This window comes from Prionailurus viverrinus, chromosome X (genome assembly GCF_022837055.1).
Source record: "Prionailurus viverrinus isolate Anna chromosome X, UM_Priviv_1.0, whole genome shotgun sequence".
Classification (NCBI taxonomy): domain Eukaryota; kingdom Metazoa; phylum Chordata; class Mammalia; order Carnivora; family Felidae; genus Prionailurus; species Prionailurus viverrinus.
In genome coordinates this window covers 10,557,553-10,574,976 of record NC_062579.1, presented here as the reverse complement: position 1 = coordinate 10,574,976, position 17,424 = coordinate 10,557,553, and the positions used below count along the sequence as shown (strand labels likewise).

The window sequence follows — 17,424 nt, the reverse complement described above, 5'->3', positions numbered from 1 at the left end:
CTAAGTCTTCAATACATGTTCGTACACGCCCGTCTTATTCCTGCAGTTAGGCGGCACATCAATTAAATTTCACTGTCTGTGACGGGCAAGACAGCACAGTGGTTGAAAGCCCCCAGGCTCTAGGGCCAGACTCCCTGGGTGAAAATCCTGGGGCTGCGTCTCACTGGTTGTGTGTCCCTGGGCAAGCTACTTAACCTCTCTCGGGGACGAAGGTGTTCCTGCGAAATATGAAGGGACAGTAACTCCTAGCGCTCAGGGCTTCAGTGACTGAAGATCCATCTACAAAATATTTCTAACAGTACCTGCAGCTTGTAAGCCTTTAACAGATGCTGGCCGACCTTATTGCCATTACACACTCTGACTTTGTGGATGATTATTAAAGTAGCCACAGATTCTTCCTCTCCCGGCAGATTGCGACACGGCATAGCAGATTTCCCATCAACCGGTAGAGTTGATTTCCCCATTCCTTGAACTGGAGCTGGTCGCGTAACTTGCTTTGGCCAACGGACCGTCAGGAAGCATAATACAGCAGAAGCTTGGGAAAGTGCTTGGGAACTGGGGCTTGCCCCCTGTTGCTGCTCTGGGGAGCCCTCTGTCTTGTGAACGAGCCCAAGCTAGCCTGCTAGAGGATAAGAGGTCACACAGAAGAGAACTAAGGCACTCTAGCCAACAGCTGTGCCCTAACAGCTTGCTAACAGCCAGACTCGTCCCAGCCACCGGCTAACCTGCCTGCTGGCCACAGATGCATACGCAAGCCCAACACAGGTTAGCTCAACCGGCCCAGAGCTGAAAAACTACACAGCCAACCCACAGAACTGCGAGCCAAATGAATGGTTGTTGTTTTAAGCCGTTAAGTTTTGGGGTGGTTTGTTACACAGCACAAGCTACCTAAACCAGGCCTTCTAGAGTCTAAAGTACAGTTCCGTGTACCATTCTAATTCCTGAATGCTTATCTGCCAGATTTCTGTGGCCAGCCCAAGAAATGAATGTTGTAAGGCATTTTAAAATACACACACACACACACACACACACGAAGCCCTGTGCCTTGGCTAACTAGTTTTTCTAAAGAGAGCAAAACCCCCTCAAGACATTTCTATTAAAAACAGCTTAAGAGGAAAAGCTTCTTTGTATAATTATAGACACACAGATGGAATCTAGAAGCCGGAACATAACAAGCCAAAAGCTCTGTGGGTGGAAGGGACATTAAGACATAGGGCAGGCTCTCAACAACTACAAGCTTCTACTCATGCAACTGGGGACTGATGAGGCCAAGGGGCTAGAAGTGGCTCAAGGCCAACTCCTCTGAAAACTTTTCCTCAGCTCTTCTCACTGACATCAACCTCTTCTTGTTGACTTGCTACACCTGGAGTATGCATTTAGGCTTTAGACCACGTCTATCCCACATGGCCCTAGAGGATGTACATCATGTGCACCGGGGTCTTGTCGACCGAACAAAACGCTAAATTCTTTGAAATGAGAAACCCATCTCAATCCCTTACAACACCCAGCAAAGTTCCCGGCACAAATTAGGCATTCAAGAAAATCTGATCAGATTGCATAAAACTAAGCCATGCATGTTTAGAAATGCAGTGGTCATTATCTAAATCAAATGTGCCAAATTAGAAATGAATACATATTTTGTACCCATGGAGAGGCAGCGCAAGCCAGAGGGTCCAAGAACACAGAATAATGCCACACTGCCTGGGTTTGAACCATGACCCTTCAAATTACTAACGGTACCTCAGTTTCCTCCGTGGTAATAAAAGAAGCTATCTCATGAGGTTGTTAGGAGGACGAACTGAGGTAATACATGTAAGGCACTGTATCTAGAGCACAGAATACGGTTTGGCAATAAAAACGAACAGACTTCAGAAACATTATCCTCAGTGAAAGAAACATTACCCCCATATTTCACAAAAGATAAAATCCCCAGGAAAGGCAGATTCAGAGAGACACAGAAAGGAGGTTGGTGGCTGCCTGGGCGGGGGTGGGACTGGGGATTGACTGGGCACAAGAGGTAACAGAAATGTTCTGCCATCGGAAGGTGATAATGGCAGCACCATTCTGTAAACTTACCCCAAATCACTGAATGGTACACTCAAAACAGGTGAACTGTATGGTATGTAAATTACACCTCGATAAAGCTGCTTTAAGAAAGTGTGAAGGGCTGGGGCACCTGGCTGGCTCAGTCAGAAAGCAGAGCATGCGACTCCTGATCTCAGGGTTGTGCGTTCAAGCCCCACGTTGGGTGTAGAGTCTACCTTTAAACAAAAAGTGTAAAGGGCTTACAGAAGAATGCCTGGCCCAGAACAAGCACTACATAAGTGGTGTGTCAAATAAATAAGCATTGTTTTCAGGAAAACCTGGGCACGGCTGAGTCCCCAAGGACGCTGAGTCCACCCTAGTCTTTCTAACCCCTTGTTCACCCCACCACTCATCGCAGGGATCTAAACCCGGGATCCTCTTCCCATGAGTCCAGGATGCTGCTAAGCCAGCCATATGTGTCTCCTTGGCTGCTATCGTCCCTGCAACTGCCAAAACACTACACAGTTTATTAAATGCCTCTTGTTTATGTAGTTCCTGATGCCAAGCTGTATTTTATTATATTGAGCCAACTGCTCTTATGCAAGGTTTTTTTTTGGGGGGGGGGCGGTGAGGGGAGGTGTTGGGTGGAGGGAACGATCACACTATTGAGGGAGGGAGATTCCTTAAAACTGGGACTCCAAAGAGCAGCTGCTGATTACTCACAGAAGCCCAAACATCCCTGCCCTTGACAAATGTCATGCCACAGGGTAACTTTAACTCTGCTCAAAGTCTGGACAACAATACCCGCCTGGGTAGAGAGAAGGGAGGAGCTGGTGAGGCAGAAGAGAGTTCGAGAAAACGGAAAGGGAAATGGATTTACAAACAGGCTCTGCCACATGTGCAGGAACAGGGAGGCTTTAATTTCTAATAAGTCCTGAAACAGACAAGAGTCCCAAGCATACCATTCTTGCCAACTTGTGGCTTTCCCATCTTGCCCCAAACCATCCGCATGGAGTTCTCACTTCTCCCTGTTTTATCTCTGGGCGTTCATTAGGAACTGGCCCATTCACTCTGTTCCCTTCAGGTCACACGCTCAGTTGCTCACCATTTCCCACATCAATGCCGTTGGAGACTATCTTCCCAGCCATTTAAGTGCGTCCATCCAAATTTTTCGAGAGGGAAAGAAATATGACTCCATCGCCCCACAGCCTCCTCAGACTTGGCAAAATGGATACCTGGAGGCATGCCCAGACCTAGTAAGATCAACCCACTTCCCCCACTCAATGTCAATGTGCATGCAATCATTCAAAGATTATTTATGAAGCACCCACACGTGACAAGACCTGGGTTCCAGCCCTAGAAGTGCTTCTCAAACTTGAGCATGCCTTGGGATCACCTGGAGAATGGGCAGAACACAAATCCCTGGGCCCTACCCCCAGAGCTACTAAAATTCAGTAGGGTTGAGGGTGAGGCCTGGGTTCAGCATTCCTAATAAGCTCCCAAGCGATGCTAATGCTGCCGGTTCATGGACCACACTTAGGGAGTGGCACTGGTCTAGAGGCCACAAAGGTGGTTAGCAGTGGAACTCGCCTCAGGTAGCTAATAATCCCTTACTGAACAGAAGACACAGGTACACACACGAACATGCACTAAACAAAATTGTAACCCCACGTAAAACATGGTAAGTCTTAGCCTCTTCAGGCAGCCGGCAAGATGGCGGACGTTCAGACTGAGCGTGCCTACCAAAAGCAGCCAACCACCTTTCAAAATAAGAAGAGGGTCCTGCTTGGAGAAACCAGCAAGGAGAAGCTCCTGCGATAGTCCAAGAATATCGGTCTGGGCTTCAAGCCACCCAAGGAGGCGGCTGAGGGCACCTACACTAACGAGAAATGCCCCTTTACTGGCAATGTCTCCATCCAAGGGCGGACTCTGTCTGGTGCAGTGGCAAAGACGAAGATGCAAAGGACCACTCATCCACCGAGAGTACTTCTGCTACATCTGAAAGTACAACCGCTTTGAGAAACACCACAGGATCATGTCTGTGCATCTGTCCCCCTGCTTTGGGGACGTCCAGATTGGCGACATCGTCACAGTGGGCGAGTACCGGCCCTTGAGCAAGACTGTACATTTCATCGTGCTCAAAGTCACAAAGGCCGCTGGCACCAAGAAGCAATTCCAGAAGTTCTGAGACTAGACGTCTGCCCACACCCCCAAACCAAAGAATTTTCCCAATCAAAAAATACAAACAAACATGGAAGGTCTTAGCCTTAGGCAAGACCCAGACAGCAGGCGAGGGAAAATAAGGGGAAAGGTTGGACCAAAGTGGTATCCGTGTGTACACACGTGTATGAACATTGACCTATGAATGCACATATCTCCATCCAGGAGCTCTTCGTGGACAAAGACCTCACCTTACTCTTTCTGCTTTTAACACCTACTACAATGCCTGGTGCACAGTAAATGCTCAGTGGAATGTTTATGGAATGAATGAGTGAACAAAGAAACACAAATGTAGGCATTCATCCATGAAATTGCATGGAACGAAGTTTCATGTCTGGCAGCACATTTGTCTACCTTATCAAAAACCAATGGTCCCAGGAAATAATCATTTTTGTACTTAAGATTTTGATTTCAGGCTATTAATGTGATTTTGTCTAAAATATATAAGTTACAAAAATGGACTAAAACTTGGTTAAGCTTTTAAAAATCAATGAATCAGCAAGCACTGCACAAGCACAAGGACTGTGCCTAGAATATTCTGCGCTGGATATCCCAGTGAGCATGACATATGTGGTTCCTGACCTCCTAAAGCTGGAAGTCTAAGGTTCTTCTGTGATGGTATTCTTCATACTTGAGTCCAAAGCCTCCAGGGGAGCTTTCCCCAAGATCTATCTCTAGTCAAAATGCCATAGTCCCTGGCTCTGAACCCTAGTTTGCTGGCTATGGGTCTTCAGGTAAATTACTTAACCTCTCTGTGCTTCCTCTTCATCTCTGAACTGCAGATAATAGTAGAACCCCCATCAAAGGACTAGAGTGAAGACCAAGGTCGTTGATGTCATGCACTTAGAACAGTGCCTGGCAAATAGAATGTGGCTGCTAAGTGAGCACTCATTTTTATTAGCATTATCATCATTATTACTATCTTCATCATCATTGCCATCATCAACAGCTGAGCCCCTCAGGAGTACAAGACCCTATCAGCTTATAAAGTGTTAACCTGAGAAGTGACGAGATAAAGAAAACTGGACTTCTGAATCCTCAAAAAGCCCAGCCCAGTCTTACAGCTTTCTTGCTCCACCCCTATTTTTCCTGTCCTCCAATCAGCTTTCATAACAGCTTCTTGAAACATCCAACCCGGTTACAAATCAGGGCCATTGCTAGGATGGCTCAAGTCCAGGACCAAGCTGGCAGGATCAAGGAAAGACAGGCCCCTCTCATTCAGCCACACACAGTCTACTTGTCACCCTTTTGGAAACCAGTGACTCAGATGTAACTCTCCTGCAAGGTGGCAGCTGGTGGGCTTTGGCAAAGCACACAAAGGAAGCACATTCTCTCTCCTAGCGACCCAGGGCACCAAGGAGAAGGTCTTAACACAGTTCTCATTCATGGTTTAGCCTAATTAAAATGGCATTACCAGTTTCAATGGCGGGCTTCTTCTGCCAGCTGCAACTGGTTCCCTTCTCCGAAGCTTTTGCTTCTTGTTTTCAGTTTATTGATCCCCAACATGGATTTGAGGATGCCTGGATTAAACGATAGCAGCTCCATTCTCTTTCCCCTCTCCCCTTCCCTGAGACAATTGTTTGCTGTCTTGGTTTATCTAAATTGGCTCAGAGGCCTCGCAACGGGCACAACTTTGTAAACCAGTCACCCAAACTCTTCTGGCTTAACAAATGGACTTCATTCTATAATTTAGCTTAAGACTTTCCAGGGGCCAGAAACCAAAACCCCCTTGGCCTGCCCACCTCAAAAAGGCATAGTGTCCATTCTGGTACCTGGCAGGCGGAGGTGACAGGCAACAAAATGGATCTCGCGTCCCCTCTGCAAATTCTGAATTTCTTCCTCTCATGAGGGGGTTACTTGTCTGCAACGATCTCCAGGAAATCCAGTGAAGAACTGAGTTTTTCCTGCCTTGGCTACAAACTGAGTGCCCCCTTGCAGTTCATGGCACATCTCTCTTTAGAAGCAATGTGATGGCATTTAGGGAGGGGCTCAACCGCCACATCCAGCAAAAGCAGTTAAACTCCAACTTGGGATTTACAGGAACAGAGCAATAGGGTTGATACCATTTGGGATGAGAAACCAAGAGATGACAAAAGATTAAACGACACCATCCAACCAGCTCTGTCGGTGGGCAAGTCATTTGGCTTCTCTAAGCCTCAGTTGCCTAGTGCAACTGAGTGCGGTTACAGTGGTGAGCTACGGAATATGCGAGGCTTGTGATGGTGATGTGATGAGGAAGAAGAGGAGAACAAAGAGGATTAGGACAAGGAGGAGGATCACTCTTGGGTCTTGGGAGGTAGCCAGTGGGAGCTACTGAGCTGGCTGTTAGTCCAGATCAATAGCTAAATTCCTTTTTTTTTTTTTTTTTTTTTAACTCCACAATTCCCAGCCGTTTTTTGGATGAGAAACTACATTTGATCCCTCCAAACCCTTAGTATTCCAGCTCCCAGTTTTTGGGGAAGCTAGCCCCTGACAAGGGTAGTAGGTAGGGAAATCAAAGAGGGGACTCCATTATTGCTTTTCACGGCTGCCCATGATTCCCTCTCTTCTGGGACCATCTGTGATGGCCAAATTGGACCCATGAGTAGAAGGAAATCCACCTATTCTCCAGTCCCTCATCCTCAAGCATGGACTTCAACCTAGTAAGGGTAGAAACCAACAAGGACTCTGAGCATAAAATTAAGCCCTTTCATTGCAACTTGGAAGATGACCACTAAAGGTATTCCAGGCATAAAAGGAACCTCAGCCCTTCAGATTCTTCTCTTGGATGAACATTCGGTGGAAAGAGAACATGAAATCGCCACGAGGCCCTTGTGATAGAGCCCATAGGTGCCTTATGCCACTCCCCGGTACTCTCACAAAGTTTTTTCTTCTCCACATGTTTTCAGACCCTTTGATGCTCATAATAATTCTAAGCAGGGGACTTACTGAACTCAACAGATGAGGAAGCTGAAGTGGACAGAAGCAATATGGCACTCCCAAGATCACACAGCTGCCACTAGAACAGTACAAATTAGCACCTCAGCCTCATCACACCAAACTTGTGCTCTTTTTCCCCCACCAACCTTCAAGCCCTCATTCAGCTGCTGAACTGCGCTTGTAAACTCCTTGCCAGCAGAGTGAGGGGATGGATTGCTTGTTACTAGAATAGGGAGGGAGTCAGTCGTCCTGAGTCTAGGTATCGGGGCACCTCAGAGCTAACCTACATTAATGCCCACCTGGAATGGGATTGGCAGTGGCTCGGGATGATGATAAGATGGTGTCCGTGAAGAGTGCTCCACTTGCCTCCCATCCAGATCTTCTGTGGCTCTTCCTGTCCTGAGTTTAGTCCTTTATCCCACCACCCAGCAGCTTCTCTTACTTGGCTCTCCAATGGAGAAGGCATAGATAACCCAGCCCAAATGAGCTCCAATGACATCAACTGGCCTATAAATCAACAGGGCCCCAAAGACTCAGACTTGGGCATCTACACACAGTGTGCCCACCCTACTTCCTCTTAAACTAGGGAAGGGAGGCAACAACTTAGGGGCTCATATCAGTCCATAATATAAAACATCTGGGGCCAGAACAATGCCATACCAGCAGACATGCACTCCATGGAGCATGTTCATACATATACCATGGGGTGGGTACATCAGGGTGGCTTTAATGAAAAGCCTCCTGGGGCGCCTGGGTGGCTCCGTCGGTTGGGCGTCCAACTTCGGCTCAGGTCATGATCTCACTGTCCATGGGTTCCAGCCCCACATAGGGCTCTGTGCTGACAGCTCGGAGCCTGGAGCCTGCTTCAGATTCTGTGTCTCTGTCTCTCTCTGCCCCTCCCCCGCCCAAGCTGTCTCTGTCTCTCTCAAAAATAAATAAATATTTTTTAAAAAAGAAAAGAAAAGCCTCCTGCCACCATTCTCTTTAAATCACTGCTCTGCTCCTTGCATGGCTTTGTCCCTGGACTACAAACCACCTGAATCAGTCTCCCCAGGACCACTGTAGGATTTCAGCATCAGGCTTTCCCGCCTTTAGACTAATACACACCAGTATAGCTCCAGTGAATTAGAGACCCCAGAGTGAGCAGTGGCCTCCAGGGTTGAGTACATGCAGCACAGGATTACTCCCTTGAGCAGAGGTTCCTAACTTTTGCCGTGCCATGGCTCCTTTAGCTGACTGGTGAAGCCTATGGGTCCTTCTCAGAATTCATAATGTATAAATTACAACATATATGATTGTAAAGCAAGTAAATTGTGTCAAAATGCAGTTATCCAAATACTAACCAGAAAATTGAGTCACAGAATATTACGTGTGTTTATCAACACACAAAATAACAAGGTCTAGTGGTGAGTCTACTACTCCACCAGGATTTTTATGTAATGGGCATATTTTGAGATATCTCCAGAAACTGTAATATGATACAGAAATGCCTTTGATTTCTATCAGTGAGCAAATCACAGGGACAGGTAGCACTACTGTGGTCTGTGTCTTTTTGGAATTGAAGGAAATATCAAGTTTCGGTTTACGGTTAGTGAAACTAAAGATGCCATTTTTTTCCCGGACTTAAGGAATTCTATCCATAGACCATTTTGGTGGAAGGGAGGTTTCCAGGTTAGGTTCAATCCTTGTCCCAAAGAGGGCCTACCTGGATGGATTTCTGAAGAAGAAATGAATGAGCTATCTATCTGTAGCAATGAGGACATATGTCAATAACTACTTGTTGCTGGGAAGGACAGAGGGACAATTCCTAAATATTGAAATAATACCCTAGGCCCCTAACAACAAAGAAATGATGATGTTCTAGGGCATGGCATTACAAGCATGGTGAAGCCACAGCTAAAACAATCCCTAGCAAGGGATCCACAGACCTGCTCTAGTACAATGAAAATGACAGGCTCCTGCATTTTTCCAACTCGTATATTACTTCTCTAGGTATTAAAAGAACTTCCTAAATCAGTGATCTGATGCCATGCCACACCCATGGATAAAATGTCTAACATCCCAGAAGAGGTTGATGTGTAGGAAGATTACTTCAACAGCCATTTTTCGTACCTTATCTCCCTGCCCCTCCTCATGCCATAGTTGACTGGACCAAGGGTGAGCACTAGATTCAAGAGTAGCCTAACTATTGGCTGGTCAGCAGCCAATGGGATGGCTTGATTTTCTTTAAATGATCTGGGTCAAGCAGGCGCGCACTCCCTCTCTCTCTTCTCTTCCAGAAAGTGAACGGAGACGTGGCAAGAAGGAAGAAATTATGGGTCGAAGTCAAAGCTAAAAGAAAACACAGAAGCAAGCCAGACTTTGATTCGGGGTCATAAAAGGGAAGGATCCAGAGAGAAGCTGAGTCCAGCCAATGGTAGAGCACTCACTGCACCGGAAACCACGAGCCCTGATGATGGGTCCCTAGAATGGCTTCAGATTTACACTGCTTTCCACTTCCTGTCTCTGTAAAGCCTCCATTTTCTGTTTCCACAGTAAAATCTCATGAACAGAATTCAGAGGGTCCTTGGAAAAAAGTCACATTTTAATTTTCACTAACCTGCAACTGAAACTTTGCATTTCCTTCTCCTTCTGGGGAAACTTCTATGAGCTCTAAGATTAGATGAGATGCTCCAACAATGTGCTCCCAAGCCCCTTTCACCTACTCTTAGCAATGTAGGAACAACGTTCATCGCAATGTCCTCTTGCCATATCTCTACCTCACCTTAGACCATAAGTTCATTGATGGCAGGAACCCTACTGGCCTCCTGTGGATTCGCAGGGCTTAGCACAGTAAATGTACTATACTTAACACATCTTATTGAATCAAATAAGGAATGAAATTTCTACAGGAAGTCATGGGGAAATAATAAACAACAATCCAATGACGCAAGCTTGGTGACCTAGCCATAGCTCTTAAAAGAGAAATAACGGAGCAGATACCAAACATTGCAGGCGAATATTCGAATCAAGACCTCTCACACAACTGAACTAAGGCAATTCAGTTCTCTGAACATTTACTGGGACCTGCTATGGGTGACATTCCCTTCCCATAAGGATTTAACAAAGATGAGAAAGGCACGTAGGATGAGATACATACTATACAAGGCAGGTCCACTGGGGGCAAACTGTCACTAGAGCCGGAACCGGATGACCCATATCCGAATCCTGGCCCAACGCTTAGCAATAGCGACTGTGACAAGTTGCTAGACGAAGCCTCAGTTTTGCTGTCTGTACAATGGGGCTGATGATATTGATCTCATAGAAGAATTACGAAGATTAAATGCCACCATTACATTCGAGGACCTGGTACCACAACTAGTACATTAACAGACGTTCATTAAAGGTCTGGATCTTTCCCTCAGGTATAAAAAAAAAAAAAAAGCTTAATTGTACATCAGCAGCAGCAAGGTGGTGGTAGTAAAAGAAATTTCATCTGTGGCATGTTAGTCCCAGATCTATTTTACCTATGACCGTGCTGGAAGAGAATCTTAGTGTATTTGGAGCAAGGTGGAAAGAAGGTTCAGCTCAGAGCTAGAGACTGAAATAGAGCCACGATGTGAGCCACGTGTAAACTGTTAACTTTTCTAGTAGCCACGTGAAACAAAAAAGTAAAAAGAAACAGGTGAAATTAATAATACGTTCCATGAAACCAATACACCTAAAATAGTATTTCAATATGCAATCAATAGAAACATGCAGTAATGACCCATTTTACAGTCGTGGCTTGCACCAAGGCTTAGAAACCCGGTGTGTATTTTACATTTAGAGCACCTCATGTCTCGAGTGCCCGCTGGCCACATGCAGCGAGCGGCTGCTGTGTCAGACAGCCCAGGTCCAGCCCGTGTGGCGACAGCTGTGGGGGTCACCACGGTGGAAACAGATTCTATTTAGACAGTGGATGGCTGCTCAGAGTCTGGAACCAGACTGGGTGGAGATGCCGTCTCTGTCACTCACCAGCTATGTGACCTTGGGCAAGTGACTTCGTCTCCCTGTGTCTAACTTCGTCTCTAACAGGGGACCAGCAACGCCAGCTTCCGGAGCTCGTGAGGATGCAATGAATTAATGCGTGCGAAATACTTAGAACTGCATGAGGCACGTAGTGAGCTGTCCGTAAACGTTAACTGTTGCTGTTATGACAGCTCCAGAGGGGGGCGCAGGAAGAGAGCGGCACAGATGTATAAAGCCTAGAGAGGATTAGGGTTCTGCTACTTCCTTTTCAGAGTCATCCGTCTTGATGAGGCAACTCCACCGTGCCCCGTACAGGCCAACGAGAGGGAGAACCCTGGTGCACAGCAGCCCGGCGTGAAACGGTCCCGGAGGGCGGCGGGCCCTCCGGTTTGCAATCTAAAGGCAATCTGTGGAGCTATGGTTCCAATTAGGAAAGCAAAGCTGGCCCGAATACCGTTCCCCACAGCTTGGCAGGAAAAGCCATTTGCAACAAACCAGACCATGTCTCCCATATTCTGTCTTTGTTTCTCTGTTCAAACATTTGTAAGTCGTTCCGAATTGGGGAGAGGCGGCGGCGGCAGCAACTGTTTTAAAAGGCAGAGCCATGATCAAATGAAGGCAGGCCAAACACACAAGTGGCCAGGGCTGGGGGAAGCCAGGATACAAATCACGAAAATAAAGAAGAAATTAAGAGCAATAAAATTCACATCTGCTGAATACAAGCAATTACGTCTTCCTGGAAATGACTTCTGATTCTTACAGATTAAGAACTATCTATGTCTCTCAACGTACGACTGGTGTTTCTTTTAACTCTCACTCAGATACGCCTGTTTCTCCTTCCTGCCATTCCCGGCCCGGCTTCTACAATATTGGCCCGGGTTACTATCGATGCCTCCTTTTCTATTTACTCTTTTATTGAGGGGTCACATACGTACAGCAAAGTGCAGAGATCTCAAGTCTACAGCTCAAACGATCATCGCACACATCTATCTACAGCCAGGTTAGCAGTGGATAGAAAATATGGGTGGGTACTGTTTGGTGAAAGTTTGGGTGAAAACATGGAGTATTTCCAGGGTCCCAGCAGACTGCCTAGGGCCCCGCCCGAGATAACCACTCTTCTAACCTCTATCTCTATAGATTAGCTTTGCCTGGGTTTGAACTTCATATAAATGGTACGCCTCCCTTTTCCTTCCTGGTTCCTCAAGCACGTACTTAAGCGTATTCTAGCAGAGACCCAGAAGGGAAGGCGGCAATAGGAAGTGATCAAGGTCACGAGGTCTGTCATTTATACAACCTAATTTATTTATACAACCTAATACCGGAAATCGGCCCTAGACGGCCTACCAACATGCTCCACTCACAGCCTCCAATGCTAACACATGAACACTACCACTCTAGGTTCCCAGGTCTGCTCCTGGGATGGCTCAGTAAAGCATCGGGCGGTGAGCTGGGTCATAACAAGATTCGCCTTTGTCTGGAAAAAGGTGAGGAGGTCTCACTTCCCCTGGGGACATCCTTTTCGGTGTAGCATGCCAAGGAAGAGCTGGCGACAGCCAGGCTGGGTGTAAAGCCCAGCTGTGCCACTTCCTACCTGTGTGGCCTCGAGTAGGCTTCTTCACCTCTGGAGGGCACAGTATAGACCTCGGAACGGGTGGCGTGCACATGTCAACACATGCTCACAGGTGCACATAAACGAATACACGTGTGTGCACACATACACCTGAACATATATTTGCACACCCGAGTGCACGTGCACACACACACGTAGGTACCTCGCCTCCCCTCTCCTCAGGACACAGATGAACAGAAATTCTCCTGATCTTCCTAGAAAGCCCCTGCTCATTAAAGCCCAGAGGTAAGAGATCAAAGTTAAGGAAGCGTGAAACCGGGAGAGGAGCCTCGTTCATGAGGAACATGTTGCCATAAGCAGGTCTGGGGAGTGCGGGCGTCTCACTCCGAGTGCACGCTGGGCTCCCTCATCCTGAAATGACATTGTGTGAGCCGGAATTCACAGAGCGGCCCCAAACCACCGTAGGTATTCGTGAGAGGAGAAACGGAGTTGGATTATTCTCGTTTTCAGAAGAGCCAAGACAAAGATATAAAATCATGTCCCCCCACCCCAGATTATCATCTCAGAAATCCCATCCACTTCTAGCATTGCATAACACCCATGAAATACTCCAAAGCCCCAGGGCTGGAGAGAGAGAGGTATGCAGCATCAGGCAATATCAAGGTGTCCTTGCCTCTCACAGGAGTATCTAACAAGTCGAAAGATTTTTTTCCTAGACAGCAGTGAAAACATTTTTTTTTAATGTTTATTTATTTTTGAGACGATGCAAGAGACAGAGTGCAAGCAGCGGAGGGGCAGACAGAGGGAGACACAGAATCTGAAGCGGGGTCCAGGCTCCGAGCTGTCAGCCCAGAGCCCGACACGGGGCTCGAACCCACGAACCGTGAGATCATGACCTGAGCCGAAGTCGGACGCTTCACCGACTGAGCCACCCAGGCGCCCCGAAAACTTTTGGAGATACTGCGATCATAGTAAGAAAATTTCCGACTAAAACGTTTTCTAGTATAATTACAAACGTCCTAGAACACATTTCTCTCCAGCATTTTACCCAGGAGGTTGCCATGAATGAAAATACAGTGCCATACTTACTTCACAAGAGGGTCAGAGAGAACCCTTAAAACCCAGTTTTAAAGATCACCTCAACAAGGCTAGGGGGAAGAGGCTGGCACAACAATGGAGTTTAAAGACCTCTACAGTCCCAGGGAGGCCTGTAACTTCCTGTATGAAATCAACAAACACCTTTCTAAGCAGAAACAGTTTTATACCCCTTTAGGGTACACATAAGGAAGGACCTCAAAGAATTCCAGATCTAGCAGTTTCTTCTTGTTGTTTTATGATTAAAGAAGAAAGGACTAGAAAATTCTTCCCCCTCACCCCATGTGTGTGTTTGGGGTGTGTGTGTGTGTGTGTGTGTGTGTGTGTGCATGTGTGTGTGCGTGTGCGCGCACACACGTGGCCAAAGTCCAAATTTTACTCTTGACTCCAAATCTTGCTAATACTGTGTCTATTTGTTCCCAAACTGCTAGCCAGCAAATGTTGATATGAGCCAAAATTACTTGGACTTCAGCCATAGCATGCGTATAAAGACAATGAAATTTTATTTCCTTTTCCTCATCATTAATGAGCTTACTGGCTCAAAGTGCTTTAAAGTTCTCCAAAGTAGTTCTGTGGTTTATAAACACTCCAAGAGTATCCCTATAAAAACTACAATGTTCACCTGTCTCTCTGGCTCTTGGTTAAAAGACTGCATAAGAATTAGGGATCTGATTACCATTGAATCCCTTTTGGTAACAAGGAAAAGAGGCAACCGATGCCCACAGGTGCTAGTTAACAGATTATTTCACAAAAATAAAAAGGCGTGCTTTGACACAGTTTGACTTTGGGGCAGGCAGAAAAGAGAAAATTCATAATTCTGACCTCGAGGTGAGTTCATGAAAAATCACCCCTTAGCTCTTGACTTTCTGAAAATAACCAGAGAGCAGGACATTAGGCATTTAATAGTGGCCTTCATTTCAGAAGCACATGGAGACCTTCCCATCTTGACAGCTATGCCCACCCAGCTCCTCGCTGGCACCCACAAGCTCAGCGTACGCCATGAGGGAAAAAAGTAAAGCCTGTTTTCCTTCAGAAGACTTGGCGATGTTACTGACTGATTGCATTTTTATGACCATAAAAGCTGTTTAAAGCAGTTCCTAAATCTCATGCAAAAAACATTTAAAATATATTAGGCCTAATTTTGCTATACAAAGACCAACCGTGTAACCAATAAAGGAGATGCTGTTGAAGAATATTTGGGGACACAGTAAGATATTCTTGTTCTAGTGAGTGAAAAAAAAAACGTTTAAAAAGCAGTATGTAGACTCTAAGTCCAAATTATTAAAACACTTCTGGGGAAAAACCAGGAGGATATACACAAAAATACTGAGAGACTCTCTTGGGGTGATAGATTTAGAGACTATGTTTATTTTTTTATATTTTGTTGATCTTTATTTTTCAAATTTTGTTCACTTAACAGGTCTTATGCTTGTAGACTAAGGACAAAAAAAAAATTTTTTTTAACTTAGTTTTTACTCAAGTCCTAACTCTGACAAGAGTCCAAGATCAAGATTTGGTGAAACATCCTTGCTCCCAGTCGTCTACAACTATACACAACCACGTGGGTGGACCTCACAAACCTCATACTGGGCAGAAGAAGCCACACACAAAAGAGTACAAACTGGGCCCTTCGCTTACCTAAAACACACAAAACAGCCAAAGAGCACCATGAGGTCAGAAGCGACGGTGACAGTTACCCTGGAGCCGGGGACTCTCAGCATCACTGAATCTCCTGCATCACTTCCGGGGTTTCTAGCTATGCTCAGTGGGGAAAAGCTGGAAGCAAAATGAGTCTCTGCCAACTTTGTGTGCGGCGCCCAAACCAGGAGACCTGTTTAAAAACACCGTACCTACCCCTTATAAAAGACGAGTCTGGCGTCCACATGAAACGCCTGCTGTGCCCCGGGGGCGGTGACGCACACAGGACCAGCAATAACACACTCCTCCGGAGTTTCGGAGACACAACTCGGTCCGGATTCCAGCACAAGTACCAGGAAGGAAATATTTCCAAACTCATTCTTCCCCATACTTGGGCTCCCACCGGCTGGCAGTTCCAAACAAATAAACAAATGAACCGCGACAAAGAAACAACAACGACAACGACAGGAACAAAAGAAGCTGTCTGTACTGTTGCAAAAAAAAAAAAAAACACAGAGACAGCCAACCAGAGAGTTCTGGATGAAAATAATGCAGGAGGACTTCCAAATCCTTCTCACCCCCAGTTCCCAACATGCTGCTACTTGGGACCAAAAGAAACTTCTCTTTTCAGGAAGCAGGAAAATGAGAAGTTGGGAAGGGCAGGAGGAAATGCGGTGACATTGTAGAAAAGGAGAAGGACTTCTGGGTGACCGCGGTGTGCTGGCTGGTCCAGTGTTACCTCCCGAGTCGTCCCAGCCACCTGTAAAGCAGGCCCTGTGATCTCCCCTAAAAAGTGGGGGCGGGGGACAGGGGGGACAGAGGCACAGCCACTTAGAGTAGCGCTTCCTCACCTTGGCTGCACACCAGAATCACCTGGGGAGCTTTGAAACACCCCGATGCCCAGGCACATTCCAGACCGATCGCTTTTGAACCCAATGTGCAGCTAAGGCTGAGAAGAGTGGTTTAGAGCAGCACATGTTAAAATTTTCGTGCCCACGCACTGCCCACACACAAAGTCGGATTCTGATTCAGTAGATCTGGGGCGGGGCCTCAGAATGTGACGCTGGCGCTCTCGGCCGCCCCGGATCCCCGCTTGCCCCGACGAGGGTATAGACCCCAGCCTTTCTGAGGCTGCGGGCAACTTGATGAGCGTGCATTTCAAAAAAGGAGCAGGGATGTTCAGCCCCACCCCGTTAATCACTAGAGGCTGCTGGAGAAGGAATGGCTCCCTGCAGGTCGCTGGTGTGCGAGGGGCTTCTACACGCTCCCTTACTTGACAAGATATTAGGCACGAGCCATACCAGAATGTGCATTAACGAGACCCACATGTAGCTGCCGAAGAGTAAACACTCACTTAATCCCATGTAGCTGAACGGCCTAACAAACGAATTAGCTGGTGGCATCCACTTAGGATATATGATCCAATTTATATTATGATTCCTTTCTAAAGGCTGAACTGATTTTGACACATATAAAAATGTGGTTTCAATCACCCAAAATTGCACCGTTTGAACAGGGGGAGAGAAAGGTTTTTAAAGGACCCAGACCTGAGGGGAGCAGAGAACAAGGTGAAACGAAGGAGAGCAGCGCTGGTCCAGGGACTGTGGGGGTGGGGTGGGGGGGGCCTCAGTGCTGCCGTCCAGGAGCCCAGGGGACTTTTATCTCTGCTGCGGGGTCCGCTCAGCCGACGTGGAGGCGCAGCCTGGAAAAAGCTCGGAGACTCCCTCACCACCTCCCAGCCCACACTGCACTCACATCTGCGGACAGCTCAGAGGCCCCAAAGTCAACGCGACGCACCCGCGCTACGGGGAGAGGACGGGGCTCTGTCAGGCCGGGCACGCCATCCTAGACCAAACAAAGCCTACGGGGCGTACGTGGTCAAAGAACCTCCATAGTGGCCTCAGGTGATGACACCAAGAGGGAGAAAGGGCAACCACCACAGGGGCTGAGAAATTCAGGAGTGCGTA

General features: G+C 46.9%; 1 protein-coding gene and 1 pseudogene across 1 annotated transcript in view; one reads left to right on the top strand and one right to left on the bottom strand.

Annotated features, from left to right (window-relative positions):
• NHS (NHS actin remodeling regulator) overlaps window positions 1-17,424 on the bottom strand; it is a 340,674-nt gene that overhangs the window by 254,821 nt on the left and 68,429 nt on the right. The gene's annotated exons all lie outside the window — the stretch shown is intronic.
• Window positions 3,739-4,213, top strand: LOC125156911 (40S ribosomal protein S11-like; annotated as a pseudogene).